The 14,143-nt window shown below is 33.3% G+C and overlaps 1 protein-coding gene across 4 annotated transcripts in view; it reads left to right on the top strand.

Moving 5' to 3' along the window:
- The window catches only part of LOC118187145 (ecdysone receptor-like), a 367,951-nt gene that overhangs the window by 325,640 nt on the left and 28,168 nt on the right, over window positions 1-14,143 (top strand). The gene's annotated exons all lie outside the window — the stretch shown is intronic.

Genomic DNA, 14,143 nt, shown 5'->3' with positions numbered 1-14,143 from the left:
ATAAGAGTAGATAGTGACACTTGGCCTGTGGAGGGGGATGAATTTTGATCATTTTTGTGTCATCGTCAGATAGCATCCAGAAGTAAATCAACCGCGTTTCTGATTGTTTGAAGGCGCGTTTGTAATGGATTATTTTTGCTTTGATTTCGTTTCAGATTCTTTCTGAATTATATGTATAAAATTTCATATTCCCTAGCCATCTTAATTATGAGGAAACAATTATTAGCGGAGGAAATTCGGTGTAATGTTTTCAGTATGTTCTCATTTGATCGTTTGGAAATATTCATATCTGATGCTTTTATAACATGTTGGTTAAATAATCTATAAAATGTGAATAATAATTTTTTTTTTTTAAATTTCTGTTGCCTTACATCAAGAAAAATTAAAAAGAAGTACTTACCTTAAATGCTCAAAGCGTTATAAATGATAAATAAACATAATGCATTCTTTTTGCTGAAATAGCTTATTGTGCAGATCGGTCCTACTCAGGTTCTAAATGAAACAAATGAATTTTTATGTAAAATTTGAAAAATAGTTTGGAAGGAAAAAAAAAAAAAAATTCTTCCTCTACAAATGTTGCCAAATAGGAGCATAAGCTAGTTAATAACTTCACTGTTTTATTTGGCGCAAAAATAACATTAGAAAATAAAATTTCATTATTAAAAAGTCATGATTTTTTTCTAACTAAAATACATCATCATGATTATTTTTGTGATGCCTGTTAAATTCATTGTATATTTTTAATGTAACCCTTAATTAACTAGTTCTTAACTCAAAACGAACACGAAACGCTGAAATTGGCATAGTTAGTGGAAAGAAATTTGTAGGCAAAGTAAATGAGGTATATAGGAAATATTTCACTATTACAGTTGTTCCACTAGTTGCTGATAAGTCATCTATCGCCGCCATGTATGATATGAAATATTTGAACTTATCTTATCAGTACTGAATACTTACTGAATGAGAATTTATGATGCAATTTTGTTAATAATAGACAATCTGGAGTCTACTGTCGCTTAGGTACTGGAAGGTGGAGTCTATTTCGTAATAGCTGTTGCCATTATCTGATCTAATATTACTACGTGTTGTTGCGATGTTCGAAAAAGTGAGATTAAGGAACATTTTTGAGATAGCTATGATAGATTCCATTTCCGATCGGTTGCTTAGATATCTTTTATTTCTCAGCCCGATTTAGAGCTTTAAATAAAGTCATTTTAATAAATCAACCAATCGGAAAATAAATCTGATTGTAAATTACCCGATGTCAAGTAAGTCTTCGTAGAAATAGAAATTCGTTATTCTTCTTTGGTTCGTTTACCAGAAAGTTTGGGATTTAACTACCACTATGATAAACGGCCATGCTTATATAATTAGCTTAAATTAAATAAAATAGTTTTGTGATTTAGCGTTTTGAATTTATAAATGTAACTATTCAATACAGACAGTAGAAATTGGATGGTTTCTGTACATCGTATCGAGTCTAGGTTAATTGCACTGCTAAGTGGAACAAGCTGCAATTATTTTTCTATATCTTTTTCAAAGGAGTCCCACATGAAGATAGATAGGTTTACGGTCGTTTAGATAGATTTACGCCTTTTTCATGTGTCCCAAAGGCGCGTTTATGGCATTCGAATATTTTGCAGAGATTTAAAATTTGGATCTTGGAGTTTTCTGTGAAAATGAAGCATTAAAAAATATAATTAATGCTGTTTTCACACGGATTTTTAACTGTTTTTAAAAGCGTCCAGTTTTATTTTTAAACTCGAATTAAATGCTGTTAAATATTGTCTTTAAAATTTTCTCCATCTTTAATTTTTAATTAATATTTCTGCTCAAGAGGGCAGAGGGATTATCTTTATATCTATAATAAAAGTGCCAGTTATGGTGACATTTTCTGAAATAGTTTTGACTTTGAAAACGTAAATTTTGAACTCTGAAATTTTTATTTTAAAAAAAAAAAAAAAAAAAAAAAAAAAAAAAAAAAAAACTGCAGTAGCATAACTCCTTAACATAGTTTCTACATTTTCTTTTACCAAATCAACAGAATACCAAATTTAAAGTGGCCATGTTAAACAGGATAGGCTAGTTAAAAAAGAAAATTTTATTCAGCTTTAATATATAGTGTTATGGAATAAGTATTTTTCACTATTTCTTGAATTAATATTTAAAGATGCATTCCTTGAAATTTGGTGTGAATTTGAATATTTTCTTGGCAGAGAGTTTTATTATATTCGTAGATACCAAATATGTATGTATACTCCATGATTTTAGAAGTTTTCCGAAAGTTGAGTGTGTTTATCGAAACCTTTATATACTACAAAGCCTATACATACTACAAAGCATTGAAAGCTTTGTCTGTTCACAAAGCCTGAGGTGCATGAGGTCAGTGAGTTGACTGAGGCAATCTGTTGCCAATTTTCGAACCCTTTAGCTTAATTTCTTATCTATTATTAGCGATATCTTTGATATTAATCTGCTATACCCGAAATCTTTTCTATTTTGGGGTGATTTTTAGAGCTGCTGATTATTGCATAAAATACATCATTCTTTTAAGTTGTTGAAATTTTCTAGGAATTTTAAGTTTCGTTTGCAATTAATATCAGTAATAATAATATAGGAAAAGTTTAAAATTAATAGTAACTTATATACTTCTTTAGAACAACTAAGAGTTAATATTAGAATATATTTTGAATATATCTTTTTAATTCACGTTAGTTAGTTACTAATTACGATTCTTTTTAAAAAAGAGATGAAAGTGTTAAATTAGATTAAATACGGTTAAGAAAATTGTGTGGAGGACGTGAATATTACAGTTTGTTAATGATAGGTCGTTTCGCCAATTTCAGCGAAAAAGGCATATCTTACTTTAATATCTAAATGTAAAATATTGTTTAGCACAAAATATAAAAGATGTGGGAGAGACTATGTGCCGTAAATGGGGGTATAACTCAGCTTTAATTGAATGCGTGCATTTTTTGTGAATTCGTTTTGCTTATTTAACATAAATTATCGTTAGAGCGTCAAGATTGTTATAAAATAAGTCATTGCAAGCTATGAGGAATAGTTTTCAATTGGAATGCTTGCCACGTTGATATCTACGATTGTCTCTTAATTGTACAAGTGCAACGTGTATCCTTAGAAATTGTTACTTATTTAACTTGAACCTTGTTATAACATAGTATAGGTCCCCTTTTCCCATCTGAAAGTGAAAAATTTAATCTGAGGAGCAAAAATGTACTGCGCCATTTCGTCGAAATGAGTCAATAAAATAGGTAAAGAAAAAAATAAATAAAATGATAAGTTAAAAGAATGAGTATAAAAATTGTGGCGAATCAAAGTGTAAAAGTTATAACGCCATCTTTTCAGCATAAACTTATCTTTTGATTTGTGTCGTGAAAGATACAGCATTCTCTTCCCTTTATATTTTAAGTTGATAAACTGTATGTATTGTTCACCCCTTCTGAGTGTTAAAATTATCAGCCATTTGGGGGATGAAAAAGAGCACAGTTCTTACATATAAGAGAGTTCCGTGCGATGGTATATTTCATGTTTTGCTCCTAACATATCCCGCTACATATTTTTATTTGTTGTTAAACATATCAGAATATATATGTGCCTGCTAATAGATATTCAGCTTTCATATCATGCGGAAGTCTTTCCTCAATCTTATCCCTGCATTAAAGTGACCGCAAAACTTATGTTGTCAGTTCATCATTCAGAAGAACTCACTTTAAAAAGCGGAAAATCATAAATGCCTTTTCTTCGAGTAACCCCTGGGGCGTAAACACACTATAAAACTAATAATTTCTAGCCATTTTCACTTCATATATCTTCTTGAGCTACCAACCGCTAGGAAACGGGAAGGGGATTGGAAAAAATCCCCGATTTTGAGAGTGCATTGCTACTGTTCGCAGTGGGGAAGAACAACCCCTTGGCATCCCCCTCTCAAGGCAGATGGTTACACGGAGTAATGTACTCTGATTGCAGTGATTTCTTGGGGGTTTTCCCATAGACCTAGTGTTGCCCATGACCGTGTCACCGCTCTTGCAAAAGGTGACCGTACTGTTCGCTTCTCTTGAGCAACAGCAGAAAAAGGAAGCCGGTCCACTTCCGACGTCGCTTTGCGTATTCTTCATCCGCGCGGACTTACCTCATGCCCCTGTTGCTATTTTCATCTCGAACTTTTGTAGAGCAGCGGAAATACAACTCGGATTCGGGTTTCGGAAACTCTGTGCCGCTGCCGTTGCCATTTCACGGAAAAATTATGACGCTTTTTGTTTATGGATGGATGTCAGTGGCGTACTGTAGTTCGCAAGCTGCGATGTGCAGCAGTTACTGTCAATCGAGAGTCTTGAGAATTCTGGTTACAGAATATTGATTTGTTCATCGTGAAAAAATTTGAGCTCGTCATATTTACTGCATGTATAATAACTTTTAAGCCATTTTGACGCATCATTTGATGAATTTAAACTAAAGAGGAAATGGGCATAGAGAAGTTTTTTTAACCGAAATATAACCAATTTACTCACATTTTGGCATCAAAAAGTAAACCTTCATTAGAACGAAGACTCTGCGAAAATCGGAGAAGAAAAGGTTTTCCTATGTATGCCATGGAATGGCGATAATATCAGGCTTGTCCTTGGTCTTCATAGCCTGCAGTTGGTTGACTTTATTCATGTTTACGGTGAATACGGGGGATTCCCCTTCCTTGCTCCCTCACCCACCTTCGAGGAAAAGGAAAGACTTATCGAGGCAGGTACTGTAAATAGATGAATGGTGTAAAAATCGAAAGTAAGCTAATAAATCTCTTTTGCCCACATACCATCTGTTATTGCATGGAACGATGAAAAAACAAAATTTAATGGATGAAGTAATTAAACGTTTGGAAAATATTTATTAAAATAAAATATTAAAAAAGGGGGGGCGAGAAGGGAGTAAGAAAATCTGGGTAAAATAAGTTGCCAACAGTCTCTTCTTTATTTTTAAATAATGTAGAAACTGTATGTTTGTGTGTTCATTGCATTGTGGTAAGAGCCGCCAAATTTGAAACACGTGTGTAGTCCTTAACCAGAGCATGCGCACCTCGAAGCCCGAATTTTGAATTTTGGAATTTTTTTATTATTTAGTCATATTTTGTGCTAATTTAATACATTTTGGATTACAAACTCGGAGAATTATAAATTATCACTCAGTAAAGCATAAGATATTTATGTTTCAAATATCATCCGGAAGTCAGCGATCTAAAAAAAAATTGTTATTACTCGGCAAAGCGTTAGATATTTCTCTTTTCACATATTAATTTTTCTTTCAGAGTTAATTTGTTTGCTATTCATTTACGAACTAAGGGATTTAAAAACAACTGAGTTCTTCATCTCTATTATTATTAACTACTACATGAACTCGGAAAATAGCACTGACTGGAATCATTAAATAGTTATGTATTAGTTATTTTTTCTTATAACTATTTTTCGTAAGCGGTTAGTATTAAAAAAAATTGTCTTCAGCTCAAGTGTTCATGTGTTTAACGTAATGTTAAGTATTCATTTACCAAATTTAATTGCATTTAAAATTCATTTAATTCTTAAAAAGGTTGAAGTCAGTTAAAAGAGAGGAAATGTGGAGTCTTATAAATAAAAGTAAAACAAACACACACACACAAAAAAATAAATAAATAAATATCGTCAAACCGTCCGTGCGAAATGCCTCAGCAAGTCGGATACAGACGATAGACTAGGATGCACGGCTATGAAATCTGGACGGACGAGTTTTTTTTGTTTTTTTTTGTTTCTGGTTTATTTATTTTTTTTATCGCAATGGCTGTACGGGAAGGACGGACGGACGAGCGAGAGAGGCAAGGGTAACCTGGTTCTTTTTCGGTGCGGTTCGCCTACCTCCATCGCCTGCTCTGATAAATAACCATGCTAGAGGTGACTTCAAGGTCGCGGAGCTCTCCAGAACTTGTTTTCGGCTACTAGCGCATTTTCCCATCTGATTAAATCCCATCCCCCCTTTTTCTTTTTTTATCTACTTTAATGATTTTCCCTCCCCAATCACACAAGTGCATTCCATCGTCATCAAAGCCCTTATGTTTTTAACCTACTGCGCGCTGGAGCTTAAATGCGAATGTTAGTTTGTTAGCTGTATTTGAATGAAAGATTCCTCTTTCGTTTTGCTTGATGGCAAGAATTAAAAGGAATTTCATACTGAAAGTGTTAAATTGTGAAATTTAGAGACATAGAGTAGTTATAAATAAATAAATGATATTTTTAGAACATAATTATACAAAGCCTGTGATCAAGCGGAATTTGGACCTTAAAAAACTGGCAGTTTTTCCCCAAACAGGAAGAACGAGGAGAGCTGTCCTGATTTTTTTTTTTTTTAAACCATGGTAAAATATTAAAGTATTTGAAGCAACCTCTATTTTGAAAAAATATTCACTAGAGGGTGGAGAAGCGATTAGAAATTCTGAAGTATTATTACCGATGATCGTGAACATATATTACCGATGATCGTGAACATATTTAGCATGTTCCCGTGGAAAGATGTTGACTACCTCTGAAATTTGAGTATTCTGTGATAAGTGCTTTCGTGAGGCCAGCAGATTCCTCTTACACACCTTTATATAACATCCAGTACAAATTTCCGTTGTTTCGCCATATTTTAATTTTTGAATCATTTCTATTTGCTTACTATTTTTGCCGCAAAATTGGCTAAACTATGCAGTTCACGTGTAGCTAGTTATCTGTTAAAGGAATCCAAAATATGTTATATATATATATATATATATCCCACTAACCGACTAGGCGTAACAGTTTCGATTATCTCATGATCAGACTTATTTTCAGAAAAGGTGGAAATGTTCTTCTGTTCACCTGTTCTTTTTCACTGTGTTATTTTTAATACTTTTAATGTTTCTAGGATAAAATTAATCTCAAAATTTCCATTTTAAACTATTTTTATTATTGAATAAGGAAGAGTGTATGTATGTTTCTCATATTGTGGAAAATCGGCGGTACTTAGATCAGATTTTTAATGCATAAAGCCCCCCACTGAACATGTGCACTTCGGAGCCAAAATTTTGAATTCCGAATTTGTTTTTCGTATGTTTCGTATAGTGTGTGAATTTAATAATTTTTTTTATAAACAAACTCAGCGATTTAAAAGTGAGAACGAAATAAAATATTTTTATATCCAAGCATGTCAGACTTTTGCCATTCGACAAAATGTAGGACATTTATCTCTCAGTTTTAATCATAGATATAGTAATAAAAAGAGTAGTATCACTATATTTATGTTTTTAATCAACAACGTAGGCTATATAAGAACAGTGTTTGCCACTGCCCGAAATAACTCCTGATATTCTAGATATCATCTTGACTAATACAGGAATTAATATGGTGCTGGAGGTTCGAGACGACTTAAGCTCTGATCATACTCCTGATTGCTACACTAGGGGTCACCAGTATTAATTATACGAATGTTAAGACCCATACCGACTGGAGAATGTACCACAATGTTGTGAAAGTGAGGCTCCCTAAATTAGGTGCTATGAAAAGCCCTTCTGATATTGACAAGAATATTGATAAGTTTACTACATGTCTTAATGACTCTTACTATGAGGCCACCAAGGTTACTCAAAGGTCTTGTAAAATCGCTAAGATTCCAAGGTACATCAAATCTCTCATAGCCGAAAGAAACAGGCTACGAAGGAGGTGTAATATCACCTGGGACCCAATTATTAAAACGGAGTTAAATAGGATCAGTAAGCATATTAAGCTTGAAATGCATAAATTAAAGTGTGAGGCTTGGAATGATAAAATGGAGGAGTTAAACTTAGACAGTGATGCCTTCTGGCAGTTTACAAAAATGTTAAAGAGGACGCATCAGTGTGATAGGCCAATTATTGCCAACGGCGTGACTGCTTATTCAGATACTGACAAATGTCAGATTTTCGCTTCACATCTTGAAAAGCAGTTTTCTCCCAATCAGACACCTCGTAATATTCACTTTGAGACCCAAGTCAGAATGAAAGTAGAAGAATGGCTAGGTGCTCCCACGGTTCTAAATGCCGATGGTTTAACTAATCCAAGAGAAGTTACGGATATTATCTCCAAATTGAACCCCAAGAAAGCCCTAGGTATTGATGGAGTTACAAATTTAATGATCAGGAACCTCCCTCGAGGTGGAATCACAAGACTTTCCAGCATTTTTAATATATGCATTACGTTATGCTACTTCCCGGACTGCTGGAAGTACGCAAAAGTTTTCCTACTACCGAAGCCTGCAAAAGACATCACTAAGGCGGAGAATCACAGGCCCATAAGCTTGCTCTCTAATATAGGCAAGATCTTTGAACGAATAATTTTAAGGAAATTCCAGCCTTATTTACAGGTACTTCCGGAAGATCAGTACGGATTTAGGAGCGAACTTTGCACATCTAAACAACTGATTAGGCTTGTGGAATTTATCGGCTCTGCTCTGCATCATAAGAGCTGTACTGCAGTGCTCATGCTGGACGTGGCCAAAGCATTTGACCGTGTCTGGCATGAGGGCTTAATATATAAATTGATAATGATGAATTTGCCTAGAGAACTGATCTTACTCACCAGATCTTATATTGCAAATCGTTACTTTACTGTTAGCTGCAAGCAAAGTCATTCTGGATACAAAACTATCGCTGCAGGCGTTCCCCAGGGGTCCTGTCTTGGCCCAGTACTCTATCTTTTCTATGCGGCTGATTTCCCGCGGGATAAACTCAACAGAAATACATTGCTGGCCTGCTATGCGGATGACACCGCTGTAGCGGTCAGATCTATTCAGCCTAACAGGGCAATTTCTGTTATGTAGGATATAATTATGGACATTGAGGAGTGGTGCTCCAGGTGGAAGATTTCCATCAATGCGACTAAATCACAGCTACTTCTTGTTAGAAGGAAGAAAATACTGGTCTCAGTTCAGCCACTTTACCTATTCGGCCAACGTGTCCCGATGGTAAACAAGGCCAAGTATTTAGGTGTTTACTTGAATCGAAGACTCACGTGGAGTACGCATGTCAATTACATTGCAAACAAGACCAGAGGAATTGCTCAACAATTACAAGTACTGCTAGGGCGCAGCTCGCAGTTAGATCTGAGAAGGAAAAGACAGATTTATACTTCCATTTTAAGACCAATTATGTGTTATGCGTCCTCTGTCTGGGCGACTGCTACGAGCTCAGATATCAACAAATTGCAGGTGACTCAAAACACAATCTTACGCACCATGACAGGAGCGCATTTTTACATCCGTAACAAACTCCTGCACGATGATTTACAAGTTGAATATATTGACAAATATCTGCAAAAACTTAACAGCAAGTTCTTTGACAAAGGCTTGAATTGCAGTAAAGGAAACTTTAATGCTGTACTGAACTATGTCTGCATTCCTGAGGACTACAATATCAGGCCTTTCATGGCTCACAGAATGAGGGATCACAATTTTGTCACTTAGCCCACTCGTTTTCAAATATGTAAATGACACATTTTTATGCGTACATTACTTCACTTTCATTTGTTTATTACATGTTCAACACTGTATCCTATGCACATTTCATGTATTTTCATTTCTTTTGCATCTTCATAGCTCCATACACGTGATTATTACTCTTGTCTCAGGTGTAAGAGTTAAGTTACTTTGATGATTGGACTTTGTCACTGTGGCCGATGGGCCCTCTTTTCCTTACCCGCTCCGATTTCCCGGCTGGGAACTAGCTGATAGTTGACATTCTGATTGTCCTTAGGGGATTAGATCAATATAGTTTATTAAAGCCCAACTGCGCTAATATAAGCATAAGCAATTAGCATTTAAGCATTTAAGCCCGAAATAAAATACTTCGGTCTTCAAAGAGCCAGCGTTATTTATCGCATTAAAAAACTACGGATTTTAGTAATATATTGCATTTCTTGAGAATATTTGATCCACTTTTTAATCTGATTGATTTAAATAAAAATGCATTTAAAAATCGTGAAATGTCTGATCAGAAATATTAAATATTTTATGTAATTACACTAGCTGTATTCATTAAAATCATGTATTTTTTTTTTTTTTTTTTTTTTTTATAATAACTATTCTAGGCAGCTAACCAAGGGACTAGTTGCTAGAGTAAATGAATCCGATGTAGAATGAAAACATTTTTTGTAGGAATCGAAAATAATTTGGCACAAGGAAAACAATAGTATTTTTTCATTTCATGTTTCTTAAGTAATACTTTAAATGCTACCAGTAATAACTGAAACATGTGCTGCTGAAGAAATAGGAGCTTAGATGTTTAACTTATGTCATAGCCAACTTTACAGTATTATCTATGACATATTTAATTGAATAACATTACGAAATTCTATTCATGTTGTTAAGTGTACATCTGAATGATATTCTTTAAAATAAGCGTTGCCAACATCAAATAGTTTTAGTCCCAAGTATTTGAAAAAAAGGGGGGGGGAAGAAACTTATCATTTGAATAAAGCAGATGGAGTTCCTTTTTAGTCGAATTGTATAAAGTTGAATAAATATTCAATGGTCATGTGCAAGTTAATGAGGAAAATAAAATCGAGGGGAGGAAGCGTAGTGTGCCTAAGGAATTACGCTTCGCGGAACTAAAATAGCGTAACAATGGATTCCTTGCTTGCACGCATTATTCTTCTTGCGTCACCCGCTGTTCTGTGGAGAGCACGAATAATTTTTGTTTGCTTTCGTATTCTATCGTTTTTTTTCTTTGTCTCGCCGCAAAGCGAAACAGAAAACGACAGTGAAGAACAATTTAGTTTTATTCCCGTATTCACATCGAGTGACGTTCGAGGAAATTAGTTGATGACTATTTGCAGTTTTTGATGTTCTTGGTTTTAGAATGTAGAGGCATCGGTGAAAATGTACATAATGCCGGTTAGAATCGTGTAATGTCAGCGAATATTTCTGTAAAACATTAAACATCGTATTCGCCGAAATATATCCCTTGATGTGAAGATTAAATAAAAAATGCTAAATTTACGTCATTCATTTAAAAAAAAATCCATAGCCCATTGACAGTGTTTTAAAAACCGTGTAAAATCTGATTGATTCATTTAAATCTTCTGATAATAGTGGATGAAATCGCGCAAAATTAAGTAAATTTTTATTGCATGTATCAAATTGCTACTTTCCGCATTTTGCTTTTCTTATATGGAATTAAAGCAGTAAAAATTCTGTGAATGACTGAAATTTTTTCTCTTTTATGATAATGTTTGCTTTATTTGAAAAATAAAGTTTTTTTTGGTATATTCCTGTTTAATTTAGCTTTGTAAATTCAGCTGCATTTTTATACATAGTTCTGTTTTATTTATTTGATTTTCTCTAAGGGGAGTTACTGCTGTTTCGAGAAGGCAAATAAATAAATAAATATATCACAAAAATGTGTAGACTGCAATCATTCATTACAAACGATCGTAAATAGGATATAATAATATGCATAATAATTATAAATTCGTTTATTCGGTACTATTTATGAAATCTGTGTGTAGCCGTTGTGATTAGCATTTTTGTAAAAACTTGTTGAAAGTTCTTTTGCGCTGTATTCAATTCAGATTAATGTTGTGCACGCATTATATTAGCTGATAATTCAATTTACTTTATCAAGGGTGTATAAAAATTGTTATAAAATTCGTACCTGGATGAAATTTTAAATTGCACGCTTGACTCTTTACAGTCGGTCACAGCTTTGCAGACGACTTTTTAACATATTGCATAAAAAGACACGCAGCCTATAAAACAATAATTCTTTTGTGTAGCGAGACAAAACGAAATTTATAGCACATTTGTGTGGAATTTTTCCCATTGTTTGGCCGTCCTCGTCGTAACTTTGACCTCAGTTACGTGGGGTGTCGCAACTACGTTAAAAAGATAGTTTATTAGAATGTTCGGACTAGGTTCCTAGAAAAAAGGCTTGTTTTTCGGCCTTGAACCCTTTTCAGTTCGATGCACTCTCAGAATTATTAGCTGCGCGTTCGTCGTTGCCATACTTGTTGCATGAAATTTTGCAATATTAGGAGTCTCTTGCTTCTGTTTACACAGGTAATGAATAAGTCTGGCCGACTGAGCTAGTATGACTGGGAGGGAGGGGGGGAAAAAAAAAGGTCTAGAGATCTATTGTTAAAATTATGTAAAATTTTACCAGCTGAACATAAATTGATCATTCATTCAAATGAAAGAATTTAAAGTACTTCAAATATTTTCAACTCATATTGAATATAAAATCAATTAAAAAATGATGAGAATAGTGAAGGTAGTGTATTTTAATACGTAGTAATTATGTGTATATAACTTTTGAAAATAAAGCAATGGAGAAGCATATATAAGCTATGCCATTAATGCTGCATATGCTGTATCTGGTAGTTAGTATTCTTCAGTTTGAAATAAAAAGCATCCAGACTACACTTTTGTTATTCATAATTTTCCCAAAAAAATATTTACGAAAATTTATTACATCACACCCTCACAAGAAAAATTTATTTTAAGCATTATCAAAATGGATTGATTTTTCGTTAATCTATAAAATTGTGTTTTTGAGAGATACTTTTCTGTTCACAAAGCGCCAGATATAAACGTTGTTGTAAATTCTAACTTGATGGCTGCAAACCTAACGACTCCTAAAGTTTCATGCGAAAAAATTAATAATTTTGCATTTTTTATGTTTTCTAAACCGTTCAGTGCAACACTTTACCAAATATATCAATACAAGGAAATTATGAATGCTGTTATCGCTTTAATGTTCTTTTACAAACTATACAATAAAAACTAGTTACAGGAATCTGATAGTTTTCAGATTGAAAATGATATCATGAAATGTAATTCAGATTTTTGTTTATTTTGCAAAGCGATAGGCTATAATGTAAAGTGACCACATTTTCATTGAGACAAACTGGGGCAAATAGAATGAATTTAGAATTTTAATTTATTTATGAAAGCAGACCAATAATTCAAAAAAATATTTTATTGTATATATTCATATACTTGTCTATAATTATACAAAATAACGTTTTTTTTAGAAAAAACATGTTCTGTTGCTGCATTTGCTGCTGTAAGGGAGACTACGTGTTCTACAATTTTCAAAATATTTTCATAAGAAATATTATTCTGTTTAAAATGAAGGAATAACTCCATCCACTTTTTGTCTGTTTCCATATTTGCAGATAACCAACATTTAATTTTCTCTTCAGTGACAAATTTTTTTACCAATGACACCTCATCAAAATGATCATGTTTGCAAGTATTATTTTTCGGAAAATGGATTCTAATTAAAAAGATTTTTCCACATATTCCCTTAAAATCTCCTTTTTTAATATTCGATTTCTGCACTTTCACAAAAAATAAAAAAATACGAAAACATTTTTGCAATGATATTTTCAAGATCCTTTGGAAGTAAGTCAGATGCTGTTTGAATAGTACTGTATAGAATGTGCACTGCACAGCCTCCTCCAATAATTTTTTGGTTCAAATGTTCGTTAAGTTTCATAAAAATACTATTGATGCCTCTTCTAGCTTTTTCGTCAAAATTTGTGTTAGTGTTATCCTCACAATAGGCAATAATATTATTGTTCAAATTATTCTTTTTTAAAATAGTACTTATTGAATCAAAAAATCATTTATGAAGTTTCTCCCAGCAATGAAACAAAATCTAATATTCAGATTTTAATTTCTGTTTCTGGATCAAAAAGTCAGAACAGTTGTGGGAAATAATTTTAAATCTTTGTGGTTGGAAGCTTTATAAATATATGGATATAAATGTGCATTTTTCTAATTCTTTCTGCAATTGTGAAAACGAATATGGTGAAAAAACATTACAAATAATTGCTTCGGTTTTTGTCCTTGCACATGCAAATTTTTTTCGTACAATGTTTTGATCATTTGCGACATACAATCAATTGATCTGAAACTTTGATTGTGGTTTATGGTGTGGAAAGCAAATAGCCCTTCCGCTAATGCTAGCTGTTCCTCCTGTTAACAATACGTATTCCTTGACGAGACGTAACGACATCGAACCCCACCAAGTAAATCTAACTCGTTACATCGCCTAAATTAGTTTACTCTGCATGCATTTTATGTGTTTTTTTTATTTCTTTATATTCATGATAAT

This window comes from Stegodyphus dumicola, chromosome 1 (assembly GCF_044657685.1).
Source record: "Stegodyphus dumicola isolate Sdum_Otavi_A_Nest chromosome 1, ASM4465768v1".
Lineage (NCBI taxonomy): Eukaryota > Metazoa > Arthropoda > Arachnida > Araneae > Eresidae > Stegodyphus > Stegodyphus dumicola.
This window is presented reverse-complemented; position numbering and strand designations above follow the sequence as displayed.